At 41.0% G+C, this 12,394-nt stretch overlaps 1 protein-coding gene across 9 annotated transcripts in view; it reads left to right on the top strand.

The window, feature by feature from the left end:
- Positions 1 to 12,394, top strand: part of LOC131692791 (calcium-binding protein E63-1) — a 255,018-nt gene that overhangs the window by 124,153 nt on the left and 118,471 nt on the right. For 3 of the 9 annotated variants that reach the window (XM_058980065.1, XM_058980064.1, XM_058980069.1), the window contains exon 1: positions 9,218 to 9,474. The exons of 5 other annotated variants lie outside the window; for them this stretch is intronic. The gene's annotated coding sequence lies outside the window, so the exon portion shown is untranslated. Of the gene's footprint in view, positions 1 to 9,217; positions 9,475 to 9,651; positions 9,938 to 12,394 lie in introns of those variants that run through there. One more of the 9 variants, XM_058980067.1, reaches the window with a different exon arrangement.

A 12,394-nucleotide genomic window follows, 5' to 3' on the forward strand; every position in this document is an offset into this window, starting at 1 on the left:
AAATTAGTGCCGGATTTTGATGAGACGAAGTCCAAACGCAAATTGCACAACTAATTTAGTTATAGGTTTTGTGCCCCTAAAGCGCAAACGAGGTTTAAAACAATTTTCTCCGTAGTGAAAATATAGGGTTTTACATAAATGGTTTCCATTAAGGAGAAATATAGCGTAGTGCATTTAATAATGGCTTGCTAAACCAAACCAAATTTCGAGGTTATTAATTCTCATCAGCTTATTCAGAGCTCCTTTTCTTGCGGGACATCACGCAGGACTAGGCGTGTGTGTGTTCATTTTTGGACCTAGCGTTAATCCGGCGCTAACTTAGTCCTGTCACTAAGCTAGTATCGGATTCTGATGAGACGAAGTCGGAACGTAGATTCCATAACTAATTTAATTCCCAGACAGTTAAACGTAGATTGTTCGGTTGGTATTACTGATTCATAGAATCTTTTTAGCAGTACTTATCGGAAGCAATCGTTGAATACTATGAATATGAGATTCCATCTAAATCGTACACAACACACCGTTTATCGGACTTAGACGGCGCCGGTGGTTGAGTGGTAAGCGTGACCGCCACTCATTCCAGTTGACCTGGGTTCAATTCCAGTCAAGGTCGTTGAGCTTTTTCTGAGGTGAAAAAATCTGTGGTCACGTCTTCCTTCGGAAGGGAAGTAAAGCCGTTGGTCCCCGGTCCATGAAATTGGTGGATCGATATCTAGTCCAGGCAATGGAATCACCTCTCTGACGTCGGTAAAGAAGAAGTAGATCCAACTTCTATACTCTTACTAACAAAAATATCCTTCTCCCGTGATACTTGTGGAGTGCGCAGTAGTATATACGGCCTCTAGCAAAAGCAAGTATCGGACTAACCATTCCTTCCCTTTCCTTCCGCAATCTGCGTGCGGGCCTCCCAAGCATGACTATCTACTGATTCCCTGTGCAACTTCAGCTAGTCCCGGTCGATAACGCACAAGCTCAAGCTCAACAACACACCGTTTATCGGACTTAGGTCTGAGCGTATGTGTTCCATGCTGCCGCACGGTATCTTGCGAAACGAATACTGATTTTGTTGTTAGATCCGAGTCGGAGTAGATTCGCTTCAATGGTTACATAATCCATATTATCCATGACAATTTCCAGCGAAGCTACCCTGACCCAGATCCAAAAATGAAATCTGCATAATGCTATCGATTTATTGGACTCTTTCACAAATACCTACCGAACTGACTTCGTACATTTCAATTAAAACACCCACGAATGGTGCTTTATTGAACCCCTATGATCGTAAACAACCAACATAACCGCATTAGTTGAAGGCGAACTGTCACATTTTTCCATCAGTGAGAAATTCTCATCGTACTTTGAGAAAAAAGGCAACCCCCTACAGCATTCCACTTGACATTTCACACTCGTTCGTTTGCTTGTTGCTGTTTTTTTCAAAACTGACTCTATCGCTCTCGCTCTCTTCCAACTGATATTCTCAACCACTTGCTAGTGCGCGCACACATACGAACATAGCAGCCAAGTGTTATAAATAATAAAGTTTGTTTGTGCCTATCTGCCTACGTTCGTTTCGGTCAAGTGTTTACTACCGACCGACCGACCCACCGACGACGGTACGAGCGAAAAGTGCCAGACGGACTTTTCCAAAACATTGCACTGTGTATTGAACTCTCAGAAGCAGCGAGAGGACAGTTTTTCCCGTCTATATCGGAGAAAGGTGGTTTTCGTGAGAGTAGTGTTTTCATCGTCTATGTTCTATGTTTTCACGTACCCCCAGCAACGCGAGAGGAAAACAGAATGCGCGCATGTGTTTACTATTATTATTATCGATGGAGCAGAGCGGTTGTTTGTTGTGTAAAGATAGCATAGAAACGACGCACTGACTGTTGCACACCCTTCCATCAGAAGGGGGGAGCCGCTTTAAGGATTATGTAATCAAATTATTGCTGCTATTTGGAAGTTCTAAGCTCTGATGAGTTTAATGACATTTTCGTTTTTGACACTGCACTGCACACTGGTGTAGTTGGTGTTACATTCATTTATACTTGGGGATAACGATTCAATCTCTTTTTTCACACTACACATGTATAGCAAAATGTAAAATTGAAAAATCTACAAATCAAACAGTTTAAGATGTTTATACCAGCCAAGTGCGTTTCGTTTAAAGTTTAATGCAAAATCTATTACAGAAATGCACATATGCTACAAAATTAGTTAGCTTACTATATTACCTATCGACTAGGAATAGACGTATTTCGAAATAGAAATTAAATCGTTCGTACCTTCACAACGAATCATACTCTATGTTCAGAGCATCAGTCATCATCATCATCATCATCATCATCATCATCATCATCATGACCAAATATTTTGGGTGTTCCGCGAATAATGACCGAATGTATTTCAGACTTCCAAGCAGCTCTCTTCTTGGCCGCCAGACTCCAGTCTCCTTGTACGGTCGATGCACGAGCATCTTCATCGATTGTAGGCAGCCAGCGAGTGTGGTTCTGCTCCGAAATGAGCGACCTTTTCCAGGTTATCTGCTGAGTATAAGTTCAACTGGTCTCTCTTCCGGCATTTGCGTTACATGCCCAGCCCAATGTAGCCGCCGTATTTTTTCAGCGAATCAGCTGATTGATCTACCTGCCAAGAACTGCTACATTGTTAGTTCAGTGCAGAAAGTAAAATGCTTAATTCCTTTATTTTATTTTTGTTAAAATTTCATTCAGCGTTGAAATCAATTATAAATAAGTTTTGAAAATACATGAGAACAATTATATTTGCTACTTTATTGTATTACTTATATGTGTTAATATTACTCAGTCAGTAAATAGATTTACTCAGTGAATACTGTCGGGCAAAGATCAAGTATTAGTGGAAAAAATTGCATTAATTTCAAGTCTTTTTTTTGGGTACCTAATCCACTGTGACCAGTGTTTTGATCTATTGAGGCAGGCCCCTTTTTATTGTATTCCACATCAGGGTGTTGATTTCATGTCACCTACAAATACAAAAGTTGGATCGACCTTCACGGATTTGAACCAAATTTGGAGGAATTGTTCATCTAGGGCCAATATATAAAAACCCAAATTTAGGGTGAAATAATGCATAGAGCTTTCGGGTAGGCCTGCTAAGCCAAGACAAGTTTCGGCTTCATTGTGTCTCTTCGGCATAAACAGAACTTCTGCTCGAACGGGACATCACGTTTGATCAGTCGTTCGATTGACACACAAAATGTATTTTAGTTTTAAGGGATTTACGTCAAGCCGGCGCTAATCTATTCCGACAATAAATTAATGTCGGTTTCTGATGAGGCGAAGCCGAAACGCAACAGAGTATGAACAAATTTTTGTGTCAATTGAACCACCCCTCGGGTCATGGGAGCACCCCCGTTTTGGCAAATTGCCAAAACCTTTCATTTTCTTTTGATCATATCTCTGGTACTATTTACTCTAGAATCAAACCGCAAGATGGCTTTTGAAGAAAATTGTTCAAGGAATCTAAAAAAATAATTTTTGGCAGCAGGGCTGCCAACTATGCGATTTTTTCAGTTAAATATTTAAAGCTAATTTTTCTCTCAATACATATATTTTAATTTTGAAAATTCTAATGCCATCGCGTTCCTCAGACATTTTTACATAAAAAACACTTATTATCTCAATATAATATGAGCGCATCCCGAGATATACCGTTTTGGAGGGAAAAACTCGCATGTTCTCATACAAAAATCTATTTTTATTGGCCAAAATTGATTGAGAAAATCTTCAAACGGTCATAAAAATCGACCCTGATGTACTAGAAGCAAACCAAAAACGTAGTTTTCATCATTTCTTGTCTACTTTTTTTATGTAAAAACGTCTGAGGAACACGATGGAATTAAAATTTTCAAAATTAAAATATATGTATTAAGAGAAAAATTAACTTTTAATATTTAACTGAAAAAATCGCATAGTTGGCACCACTGCCACCAAAAATAAATATATTTTTTATAGATTCCTTGAACAATTTTCTTCAAAAAACATCTTGCGGTTTGATTCTAGAGTAAATAGAACCGGAGATATGATCAAAAGAAAATGAAAGGTTTTGGCAATTTGCCAAAACGGGGGGTGCTCCCAACTCCCTTCTCGTACCATTCAGCACCACTTACTCGTCAAGCTCCCGACTTGTTCGCGAACTACTCGGTTTAGTTCCCCGACGATGGACCTAGCCTACTCCAACGGAGAATTCCCCGGCGAGAGAAATTCTCTCAAAATCGAGTGGTAGATTTCTCCCGATACCGATGTTCGTTTCCGTGAGCTCCCCATTTCGTCCCGATCTAGTCCCCGCGGCACCTTTTGATGTTCTTGATTCGTTCTCCCCCAGCTTCTTCAGTTTGGGATCCTCTCCCACCCTTTTGATGAGCGCAGCGTGCATCACGCCGTGGTTTGTTTTGACAATACCTGGCGCGGCCGAGGGTCTTATTTCGTCTTTTTTCTGCACAGAATGCGAATGCCGGTCACCCTTCCACGTCTCATAGGCTTCTGCTTTCGCTATCTTCGTGGTCTTTAATGTCGTTTCAGCGTTATCAGCTCTCTCCAGTAACACCATCTATTCACATTCGGTTGCTGCTACGGCGTATTTGATGCTAATCACTAGATCTGACCCAATCTGACCGACCGTGTACGTTTGCTTTCACAAAGTCGTAGAGCTCTTCGGTTTTTTGCCTCAGCTTCGTCACTTTAGGCACCAGTTCTCGACCAACCAGACAGGCCGTGGTAGTCGGAAAGCTAGCTGTGGGTCGAGACTTAGTGCTTTTCCCCTACGAAGACAATCCGGGCGACTAATTTCAGATTATCTAATTTACCGAGCCCTTCGGCTCCCTTGTGCCATTCAGTACCGCAACTGCCTTCTCCCATCACTTACTCGTTAAGCTCCCGACTGGAACGCGAACTATTCGGTCTAGTCTCCGACGATGGACCTAGCCTACTCCGATGGTTAATTCCTCGACAAGAGAAGTTCTCCTGAAACCGAGCCAACTAAGCAAGTGTCGAAATCAGTTCGACAATTCCGGTGAAGCAGGGCGTCCGGTGGTGCCCCGACGACCAGTGACTAGTGGTGTACCGTCACGGTCTACTCAGTGTAGTGGTGAATCTAGCTTACACCTACGAAAGTAGTTCTCCCGATCCTATTCTTCTTGGCTTTCGCTATATTTCTCTCGGGTCAACTGGTACCCTACCGTGGTCGGTCCGGCGATTATGGTTGGAGGGTGGCATCCAGTTCGCTGGCGCCTCGGAGACCCATACACGGTACGTTATCGCGGTGTACTCGATAAGTCCCCGGCGATGAATCTAGCCTACTCTGGCGGACAGTTTCCCGGTTCAGCAAAAAGTTCTTTAAAATCAGTGAAAGACCATGCTGGTACAGCTTCTCATAAAGAGTGTTGATGGAAATTGAATCAAAAGCGCTCTTAATATCCAAGAAAACTGATGCCATGGTCTCTTTGCTAGCATACGCCATTTGAATTTCTGTGGAGAGTAACGCAAGACAAACGTTCATCTCTTTACCTTTGCGGAAACCAAATTATGTATCTGACAGTAAGTTATTTGCCCAATTGTCAAGGCGGAATAGGATCATTTTCTCGAACAACTTCCGGATACAGGACAGAATTTCGATCGGTCGATACGAATTGTGGTCGGAGACTGGTTTTCCTTATTTTTAGATGGAGATGACCTTCACGTGCCTCCAGTGTTGAGGGACAATGTTACTCTCAAGAAACTTATTAAATAAATTCAACAAGCGTCTCTTGGCAGAGCTTGGCGGAGTCTTGTACAAGGTGAATTTGATTCTGTCTGGCCCTAAGGCTTTATTGTTACATGATAAGAGAGCAAGGGAGAACTCCACCATCGACAAAGGTGTTTCGTTTGCGCTATCGTGAGGGGGCGCCACGCGCTAGATCTTCCGTTCCTGGGCGGAATCCGGACAAAACTGCTTGGCGAAATCGAATATCCAACGGTTTGAATAGTCCGCGCTCTCGTTGGTACTGTTTTCGTTTCGCATATGCCATGCCCGAAAAAGTGCTCATCGACTCATCTCTCATTAGTTCATCAACGAACCGACGCCCGCAACCATGTTTCTTGTCTTTCAACAAACTCTTCATTTGCGTTTCTAACGTCGCGTACTGTCGATAACTAGCGGGTAACCGTCGTCGCGAAGACGTATACACGGCGGCCTCATTCGCGTAAAATTCTGAGTACGCTTTGTCCCACCACCGATTAGGAGAACGTGTTTGGATGTTCGCACCGAATAGTTCTGTCCAGAATCAAGCCAGCCAAAATGCAGTACTCTTCCTCCGGAGGAAGCTCTAGTGAGTGGATTGGATTTTGCCGGATATCGTAGCAGCGTAGCTGTCCCAACCAATCGTATGAGGTCATACGAAATATTAATTGATTCCGATGGCATTGAGCCGTTGGTGATTGTGAGTACGATCGGCAGATGGTCGCAGCCGTGGAGTTCAGGGATTACCTTCAACGTACAATCTAACCGTAGTGGTGTTGGGCAGAGAGACAAGTCTAAGGCGTTCGGGCACGCTGGGGGAGCAGAAATTTGTGTCATTGCACCCGTGTTTGAAATTGTCAAATTGAAGTTATCGCAAAGGTAGTGTATTAAGAAAGGCCGGTTATCATAATAAAGGCTGGTTATCATGCCGCACCGTGAGAGTTAAAGTCTCCTAAAACTAGTCGTGGTGCAGGCAGAGTTTATATGATGTTGTGTAGCCGCCGGTGCCCAACCGCGGTGCAAGGGGTAATATATATGGAAGCTTCGCAAAGGGTTGACTTTTACTTGACAAGCGACGACTTCAATGCCTATTTTTGATCCTCAAAAGTACTCCTCCGTGGGGAGCATCTCGATCCAGGCGAAAAATATTAAAATCGTGGAAATTAAGATTTATATCGGAAGTTAACTAAGTTTCACATAATGCAAATGTATCAATCTCCAGTTATTTCGATCGTGAACCGACAAATGGGCGAAACTAACAAATGTACACAAACAGAGATTTGATTAATATCTGAAAGAGGAGTAAAAATACTTTATAAAAAATATAAAAACTCATTTATAAATATTTCACACTTCATGAAAATCAATTAAAAACAAAACGGCGAATCCGACTTTCAACTGTAAACAAAGAGCCAGGCGGGTTACGCCTCTGCATTTCTAAGGTAGTGTATACAGGCGAAATTGACAGCATCATTGTTTACAAGGTCCGTAAACAGAATCGCCCCAAACAAAAACCAAGTGCTTGTTACGCCCAGGGGGAATAACAAATTTTCCCCTCCAGCGAGCACGGCGAAAGCCACATTTGATTTTTGTTTTTTGGCGACACTGCAGGGCGAAATTGAGAGTCGTCAAAACAAGAGGGCGACTCAAAAATGGCCTAATCAACATTTCATAACAACACTCGGCGAAATAATCTGTTTTCAATTTTATCAACGAAAACGTTATTACATAAAACATTTTAGTTATGCTTCCGAAAACTAGTATTGTTTCAAAGTGTTTCAATACATTTGCAGGCGCAGTATGCAAACACTGTTAAAATACGATTTAATTTTCTGAACCGAATTTTCAAAGCTATTTTTCTCGATTCGATATCATTGCGACTTCGGCCCTTTGGTCGATTCATGATCGATTTATTAAAAATTTGAAAGAATCCATATTCAAGATGATACTTCTGCAACTACACTTCTGCGAAAGAGGGCTTGGAACGTCCTGCAAGAAAAAGTTTTAGTTTATCCCCACGTAGTTTGTGCGCGGGACATGTCGAGATCTCCTGCAGACTCTCTGCACAGTAAGGACACCTTTCAGTATTCCTACTGCACGAATCATCCCCGTAATTCTCGCCGCATTTTCCAAAGCTAGCCTTATTGCTGCAATAAGTGACTGTGTGACCCAATTATTTGCACTTAGTGCTATTCTTAACCTGCGGTACGTCTGTTCGTACTGGTAAACGGACCTTGTGCAAAATTATGTAGTTCGGTAAAGCCATTCCAGCGAAAGACACCCGACAAGAACTTGATTATGAGTATGTTTTCTTACCATCCCCCGCGAATACTACTGAATTCAAACGCTTACAATCCAATATTTTAACCGGCTGGAGAAAGAACTCTCATCGTTGACAACACCTTCAATCTGTACCCTTTCTGCTGGAATATAAATATAAATATAAATATAAATATAAATATAAATATAAATATAAATATAAATATAAATATAAATATAAATATAAATATAAATATAAATATAAATATAAATATAAATATAAATATAAATATAAATATAAATATAAATATAAATATAAATATAAATATAAATATAAATATAAATATAAATATAAATATAAATATAAATATAAATATAAATATAAATATAAATATAAATATAAATATAAATATAAATATAAATATAAATATAAATATAAATATAAATATAAATATAAATGTAAATATATATTATATAAATAAATATCCAATATTTTAACCGGCTGGAAAAGGACTCTCATCATTGACAACACCTACAATCTGTACCCTTACTGCTGGAATAAACACATAATAGACTCACGTAAAGTGCTTGCATCAAACAGTATCGTTTGCCTGCTTAGATTTAGTCAACACGACCCTGACTTTATTTGAGCGGACCTTTGTTATTTCGGTCACAGCTGATTACCATTCTATCAGGTCTATAGGAATATTTAAGATTAAGTTACGAATTTTAAAATATATTTTTGTTGTGAAACTTTAAGCATTTTAGAAAATAAGATAAACTTTCCTAACAATCGAGAACTAGAGCCTAAAGCCCCCTAAGAAAACTTTCTGACTATACCACTGGATAGCAGGAATAAAAATGTCGTTGTCACTAAAATAATAATAATATGGAGTACGCAAAACGCCATATAAGTTTTTCAACATTTTCAACAAAAGTGAACGTATTTCATTATTTTTCCGCCACCATATAAAGCAGTGCCGGTCCACTGTCCAGCAAGGAGTTCACCAGTCTGCCAACCCTTTACACTAACTACAACTGTGTTGAACTCTAGCGCTTTTTACTCTTTCGATGATTTTCCTCAATACCACCTTAGATTGGATAAAGCAATTCTCTCCAAACTCAGTTATTATTCTCCCGATCGCTTCCATCGGACACTCGTACTACATACAACTCCTGGTTTCTGTTTTCACCAGCACTGGGTTTAGTTTTTCGGTAGATTTTGACAAATGTAGGCCACACATTCAACCACCATCCAGAGCACGTTCACACGCCCGTTCAGTATATAGAGCCAGTAGTAGGAGCAGACAGCTCAAAACACATTACCCGAGAAAAACGACGACAGCGACGTCGACGCGTTTCCTCAAAAGTCCTCCCCCGGTGCTCGACAGTGTGTAGTAACGTCCAAGAACCGACCGCGACCACAGCTTGTTCCTGTGCTGGTGGTGTAGAGCAATTCTGGTATGTTTGGCTTGAGCAGTGAAGTGTCGGATTGGATCTTGTAGAAAAATTTCTCCGGAAATCTTTTCCAGTCCGATCGGAATTCGGACCGGGAACGGGAACGGGAACGGGACATCATTCATCACAATCAGTCGACCTGCGGAAACGATCGGTAGCGGTGGGTGGTATCGACTGTGAACTAAACGACATAGTTTCTGGTTTGTGTGTTGTGGATGGGAAACGGCGAACGACATGTCACCCAACCACCCAAAAAGCAGCGACCAGTGAAGTGAAAGAAGAAAAAAAATCCCGGCACCACTCTGTCCGGGCGGTGGGCCGTAACGCTAGGGATTGGTTTTGAGTGACGAGGCCAACACGCTTCCACCCACCGGAATCGTATTTTGCTACTATAGCTGTTGTTATTGTTTGGGGCTGCATCTTGTGCTTTTGTATCGGAATTTGGAGCAGCAACCGTCGCCGTAGTGTAACAGCATAGTGACAACAAAATAGCAACAACTTGTAGTACCTGCTGCATTGTGTTGCTACGTATCTTTCTGCTAGTGAACCAAGAGCGAGTGATGATGTTGTGGTGCAAAGTGCTGGCTGTCGTTCGAAGCATTGATTAGTGCTTTTGGAATTTGATTTTGGTAGCGCTGCTAATGACAATTAGCATCAGTTTGGGGTTGATGATGGAGAGAGGACGGTTTGGGTTCGAGTTTGGGTTTTTGCGCCGAGACATTCGGTGATTCAGTTATGAATAGGAATCAAACAGGGACAGAAAAGTTTACTGTTATACAGAAAAAAATTAAATACTTTTTTGCAAATTTGTTCAAATCAAAGAGATGTTGTTTTTTTTGTATTTTTGAAAAAAAAAGATATCGACGCCAATAGATTACTTTTGAGTGATTTATTGAGTTTAATTATTCAAATAAAATCTCGACAAACATATCATTACGACTTAAAAGCCAACTGTCAAAATTCTCTTTGAAAGGAAATTCCGTACAAACCGTTACTCGCCAATCACAGATGTTGGTAGTAAACAAAAGGGAATAGTTTAACTGCTATGAACTGTGTTTAGTCAGTAACGGTTTGTCCGGATTTTCCTTTCAAAGAGAATTTTGACAGCTTTTAAGCCGTGATCATATGTTTGTCGAGAAATGTACTTTCTTGAAATTTGGTACAACTTTAATCAACAAAATCTTTGGAGCGAGAGCAGAAATAACATTCATAAACGGCTTTTATCAAACTTCTTCAGGAAAATAGTTGAAACTGATCGAATGAAAAGGTTTAATTTTTTCCTTGGGTGCAATTTTCAACAGTGATTTAAATGTCACTGTGTTAGGCAATTCTAATGATTTACAAATATATGTATCTAAAGTGATCTGATAACAAAAATTATTTCGAAAACTCAACGTAGAGCTTAAATAGTTGTTAAATAGAATATGTATGCAAAGTTTGAAATAAATCGGTTAAGTAATTTTTGAATGGCAGTTAACACCGCAAATCGTGTTTTTTCCAAAGACATTTTACAAAAAGCTTCGTAACCGAGTAGCTTGTCAATATTTTTGCATGGAAAAATCACAGAATGTTTTTGAAATGATGCATTCTAATATACAAATGTTTTGAACAATTCGCTTTACCCAAATTTCTAAAACAATCGCAAAAAAAGTGTTTTTTTCACGCTGAATCGCATACTACATAGTGTATGTATACTTGTCAATAGTGCTCTTGAAGAATGTCTTATATCCGACCTGACAACTCGCGATATTTGTGCTGTCGCGGTCAATATGTATGAGTGTAGTTAACATAAATAGAAAATACATCTATTGTTTGGCATATCTGCCACATAATGAACCTTCTGTGGTCATACTGTGGCAGAAATTAGTTTACACTTATAATTGTCAGTGATGCAAATAGTCACCACAGCTCAGTTATCAATTTGAGAGGCACCGAATTGATGGAATGCTTAAGGAGTACAAATCTGCATTTACTTAATGTAGGAAATCGCCCAACATTTGCACGATCTGGCAGGAAAGATATGTTAGATTTAACTCTCTGCTCCGACAGTATTACGCATGAGTTGGCAAACTGGCTCGTACGCAACGAGCTTAAACCGTCGGTATCTAATCATAGGTACATAGTCTTTGATCGTTTCAGCGTTTTGCTACATATCGTCACATATCGTAATCTCAAATCTACGAACTGGGACCGCTGCGGAGAGGGCTTGGTGAGTAAGTTCCATGGGTATTTTCTAACGATTGTATCTCGAAATGACTTGGATGAGGTCTATGAAACAAATTCACTCATTGTAACAGCATGCCAAGAAGCGTGTACTCTTCGAGATATCCAAGCTTCTAGGGGAACCCCTCGGTGGATTGCCGAACTTACTTACCTTACCGTTCATGCTAGAGCCTTATTGTCTCTTGCTGTATGCAGAAGCCGTCTCCACTCCACTCGGTCCATTGCTGCTTGTCGCCAGCCTCGCAGTCTTCGAAGGGTCCGCAGGTCGTCCTTTATCTGGTCGATCCACCGTGCTTGCTGGGCGCCCTGTCTTCTTGTTCATGTAGGGTCGCCCTCAAGAACCAGCTTCACTGGGTCGTCGTCCGACATTCTTACGACGTGTTCAGCCCAACGCAAATGTCCTATTTTTGCGGTATGCGCGATGGATGGTTCTTCCAGCAGCTGGTGCAAGTCGTGGTTCATTCGCCTGAGCCACGTTCCGTCTGCACGCCACCATAGATGGTACGCAACACCTTTCGTTCGAAAACTCCAAGGGCGCGTTGGACCTCCACGCGCATAGTCCAGGTCTCGTGGCCGTAGAGGACCACCGGTCTAATCAGCGTCTTGTAGATAATCAACTTCGTGCGGCGGCGAATTTTGTTCGACCGGAGCGTCTTTCGGAGTCCAAAGTAGGCACGATTTCCCGCCAAGATCCGTCTCT

The sequence above is a fragment of the Topomyia yanbarensis genome, chromosome 3, assembly GCF_030247195.1.
Source record: "Topomyia yanbarensis strain Yona2022 chromosome 3, ASM3024719v1, whole genome shotgun sequence".
Lineage (NCBI taxonomy): Eukaryota > Metazoa > Arthropoda > Insecta > Diptera > Culicidae > Topomyia > Topomyia yanbarensis.